This window comes from Podarcis muralis, chromosome 8 (assembly GCF_964188315.1).
Source record: "Podarcis muralis chromosome 8, rPodMur119.hap1.1, whole genome shotgun sequence".
Classification (NCBI taxonomy): Eukaryota; Metazoa; Chordata; class Lepidosauria; order Squamata; family Lacertidae; genus Podarcis; species Podarcis muralis.
Genome location: NC_135662.1, coordinates 7,348,227 through 7,353,054, shown reverse-complemented (window position 1 = coordinate 7,353,054; position 4,828 = coordinate 7,348,227). Strand labels below are relative to the sequence as shown.

At 45.3% G+C, this 4,828-nt stretch overlaps 1 pseudogene; it reads right to left on the bottom strand.

Moving 5' to 3' along the window:
• Positions 1 to 1,017: 1,017 nt before the first annotated feature.
• Positions 1,018 to 2,523, bottom strand: LOC114584863 (cation channel sperm-associated protein 2 pseudogene; annotated as a pseudogene).
• Between the last annotated feature and the right edge of the window lie 2,305 nt (positions 2,524 to 4,828).

The following is a 4,828-nucleotide window of genomic DNA, read 5'->3' as shown; positions in this document are numbered from 1 at the left end:
ACCTTTCTGTAAGACTGCCCTTATGTTTTTCAGGAGGATAGATTTGTCAGTCATTTACTAGGGTACTAATTAGGAATTTGTTGGTATCACCCATATTGGTCAAAGGTGTACCATTGCTTCAGCTACATCATACTCTTTGAGCTCAGTATGGTGGGTTTCAGTTGCTTGATGGACTCCTTGGTTTTGCCACAACAGGCAGGGAGTGTGGTCAAGGAGAGAAAAGGAAATGGGGTTGTGGTTCACTGAGATGTTGAAGGGACACCGTGTCACCTACCAGACATCAACGGCCAGCTCAAGTGGATGAAGAAGGAAATGACTTTTGGTTCCTAGAAGCTTCACCCATCTGACAGGAATAGAACAGGTACAAAATGGAGCAAACTAGCGCTTCCCAGCTCACCGTTTGGTGAGTGGAAAAGGAAGGGCATGGACCAGTCTATCCTCTGATCCAGAAGCAAGAGTGAGGTTTCCTCAACAGGAAACAGAGGTGTTCATTCCATTGCCTCCCCTAAGGAAGGATATCCCCAGTGTTCAAGCAGGTCACTCCTAGCTTATTGCAAGACACTTGTGATTAATTAAGAAAAAGTTGGCTCTTTGGTCCATTGTTTGTCTTATGCCAACTTTCTGGGGTATGGGAGATTTTATTCTTGTAGATCAAATACTACATATGTGCAGAACAGATGTCTGTCTGGCCCACAGGAAAATGTGGCATTTGAGGGTGCACCCTGGTGTGCCTTGCTCACCAATGCTATGAAACCCTAGAGACATAAAAAAGTGTCCAAAACCTGCAGACCGGGTGGTTTTGTGATTTTTCCTTGCAGTTCTAGTCTAATAATGTACAGCCACATAAATCAGGGGCAGGGAACTGTGTCCATCCAGATGTCGCTAGACTGCAGATCCCATCTGTTCCAACCAACATGGGCAAGAGTCAAGGACGATGGGACTTGTAGTCTAGCAACAGCTGGAGAACCACAGACTGGTAAGGAGGACAATGTGAGAGGTAAACTGTTGATTTGCCACAGGTTTTGGTTGTGCTGGCTCAGTAAGCAAGGAGGAGTCCACACTTGCATCTTCTTGATCCTTCAGAAGCCATCACTACTTGTCCTCCAGGTTGGACAGAGCCAAGACGGCATAATTCTGCAATTGTTTGCGCTCATCCAGGTTATACTGCAGCTTCTCCAGCAGCTCAAAGTAGCGGAAGAGGGCGTAACGCGGCCAAATGACCTGCTCGTCATTTTCAGCCTCGTATAGCCCTGGCAGGTTCTTGTGGACATATGTTTCCCAATCCAGAGACCCAGCCTCGACTTCTGGTATGCTGTATATTGTGGATGGCCCCATGCTCATTCTGTCCTGCCCCTGGGGTGAGCTGTACTTCTTTTCCAGCAGTTCCATCTTAAATTTGTCAGCTTTCTGCTGAGTCTCAATCTGCTTCATTTCTTCACTCAATTCATTCCGAATGCTCTGGAAATTGGTGACCATGGTGGCCACCATGAGGTTTCTGAAGATGAATGCCCCAATGAGGAGCCACAAGCAGATAAACAAGCCACTGATTGCTTTGTTTATCTCTGGGACCTTCCACGTGTCCTGCAGCAGAGCATACCAATGGTCCATGGTGAAGAGAATAAAGATGGTCACCAGTGAATTGGGCATGTCTTGAAAATACTTGTTGTACTCTAGGTCGTCCAGGTTTGAGCGAGTGTAGCCCTCAAAGAAGAAAATGCCTGATACGGCAAAAATATAGAAGAAGAAGGCGAGGAGCACCAGGATGAAGCTCATGGCTTTCATTGCTTTGAAGAGGGCCATAATGAGGATCCGGATTTGCCGGAGTCTAGGGAAGAGCTTTAAGCCGCGCAGCACACGGCAAACCTGGAGGAAGTATGTGACGGCCTTGCTGTGTTTCTTTTCAACAAGGAGTATCAACTCAGGGATAAAGGATATGATGGTGACTGTGCAGTCAAAGACATTCCAGGAGTTCTTAAAGTAATCCTGAAAGCTAACAGCCCAGTTCAGCCCAATTTCCACCAAAAAGATGAGGACAATGACCCAGATGATCACCTCCATTGCTATCTTCATTTTCACAAAGTGGTCCTCCAACTTATCCCTTATCTCTACTAAGATCATGAGGACCACCATGTTCAGGCAGATGAGGAAGATCATGAAGACTTTGAAGATTTGGCTGTTCAGGACTGAATAAGCCCACATGGCGACAGGGGGCCAGCGGCTGCAGCGCACGCGGATACGGTTACGGCAGCGTATCTCTCGCGTGATCATGACATTCCGTTTGGGTGCAACATTGAAGCGCACCAGCTGGTGATGGTCTGTGAGCATTAGCTTCTTTAGCTTCCGATGGTCCAGGAAATCTCGTATGTTATGGCGTGGAATAGCACTGCCTAGCCCCCGTAGGTAGTCGATCAGATAGAAAGTGTAGATCAGCTTGGAGCGGATGGCATCTGCTCGGGGATGCAGTTCAAAGGGTACTTCATTTGTCTCTTTGGAAGCATGTGATGAGGGTGGCTGGTCCTCCATGACTCCTGCTGGCTCCTCCTGGTACGGCCCAGAGGAGATTGGAAGGTTCTTCAGACAGCATAATAGACACACAGTGGTGACCTCACAGTTGAGAGTATTCTCCTGGAGCAGTCAGAGCATTCCACTAGCCTGATTCTATTGATATGCCTAGGACTGCAGTTTTTAGGATCAATGAATGCAAGTTATATAATGGATTGCAGACATGAGCCAGTATATAGTCTAACTGCAGTAGTCCATGCACTGGTAACCTCAAGGCTTGATTATTGCAATGCACTTTATGTGGGCTACCCCTGTATCTGCTTCAGAACCTGCAGCTAGTGCAGAATGCAGTAGCTAAACTAATTACATGACTAAACTACTGGCAATATGTTGCTCCTCTGCTGTGGCAGCTGTACTGGTTGCCAGTTTCTTTTTCTGGACCAGGTTCAAGGTGTTTGTGTGAATTTCCAAAGCCCGAAACAGCCTAAGCTGAAAGGACCATCTGATCCCTTATGCTTCACCTCTGATGGGGCACTTCTTGTAGTTCCCCACAGCCCTGAAGTTCAATTGGCCTTTGCTAGGGACTATTTATTGTGGCAGACCCTGACCTGTGGCAGAGCCTGACCTGTGGTTCTCCCTGCCAGACTAGACATCTGGCAGGAACCTTCCCTGCCTTCTTTCAGATGCCTTCTACAGAGCTGTTCTACAATGAAACGCACAATATACATACATACATACATACATACATACATACACACATAATGTTATTCATATGCGGGGGGCCACTAGGGGGCGCATTGGAAGATGGCCGACAATACCATCTCTCCGACCCACACGGGGTAATTAAGAGGCTGTTATGGGAGTAGGCAGCCTCCCTTGTTGCCCCAAGGAAATGGGGAATGCTGCCCTTGCCTGCTGTGCCCATAAATCACCCCCTAATCCAAAAGAAGGGGGTGAGGGCCCTAGGCAGAATGCCCCCGTGTGGACCTCGGCTCTCCTGGACGCTGTCTCTGATCGTGCACTAGCTGCAGCAATTTGGAATAATTAATTACAAAAGAAGCAAATGCACATATTTCAAGTGAAGAAGGGGAGTGAAGCCTGCTAATTTAAGTGACCTCTGCGAAAGAAGACGACGGGTTGGAGAAACAGGAATATTTTACGATGAAGATACACCAAAGGCTGGGTATGTTGACAACGGGACTGAATGGGGGGGACCTTTTTTACTTTCCTTCTATGTGATTTACAAGAACCCCTCCTCATTAGAATCGTCAGTTGAACTGACCCAAGCAGGATGAATAAGGTCTGTGTGGAGATAAACTTTAACCAAAAGTATGCTTTATGGAGATCGAGAAGCAATAAGAGCTTTTGGGAATGGCACAGCAATTAATTCGGAGTCGCCATCTTGCCAAAGGATTTATAGCCGGGAGGAAGAACGGACTTGTTTTCAGACTGCATTCCTGGTGAATCTCCTCAGAGGTTTTGAGAAAGGAGAAAGGAGGCAGATTGGTGAAGATTAATAACGCTGAGACTGTTTTGATGTATGGAAGTGATGTTATATGGAAAACGTCTGGATATGGCTACTGGATTAAAAAAAAATATCCACGCAGGATTACAAACTGTTCTAACCAGCTTGTGGAGAGTATCAGAGGTCACAAAGAGAAAGGAAAAATATATTAAAATAACAACAAGAGATGTGGAAAAACAATAAGAAAGGACTGGATAGTACTGTGAACATCATAAGGTTAGATTTGTGGACATTAAAACAGCAGTAAGAAGCAAGACGTTGATTGGATCCCCTTCGGAACTTGAAATATGGGTACCCCCAACAAAAATTTAAAATTCGGCTGTGTAATTTGGAATTTATGTAATTTGGTTTGATGTGATGTGATTGGTCGGTTAATAAAAAAATATTCTTAAAAAAAAACATAATGTTATTCATATGCAACCTTTCCATAATTAAAACAATGCTCAAGGCTGCTTACAATGTGAAAAAAATACATAATTACAATTATAACCAAAGTGGTCACAAACAACATAAACAATAAAACATCAAAAGTATGCAACCAAATTGCAACATAAATCATAATATCATCCAAAATAAAGATACAAAAATAAATGTCAATAACAGCAGCAACCATCCTCCACCAACCTACCTAAACAATTCACCAGCCCAAGAATCTATTCTGCAGCCTCAGCTTTTGTAGTTGGAGTCAGTCAGGGCTCTGCCCTCTTAGCCCAGGTGGGAAAAGGCTTGCAAGGCAGGGAGGAGGAGGAGGAGGAGGAGGAGGAGGAGGAGGAGGAGTTTGGATTTGATATCCCGCTTTAT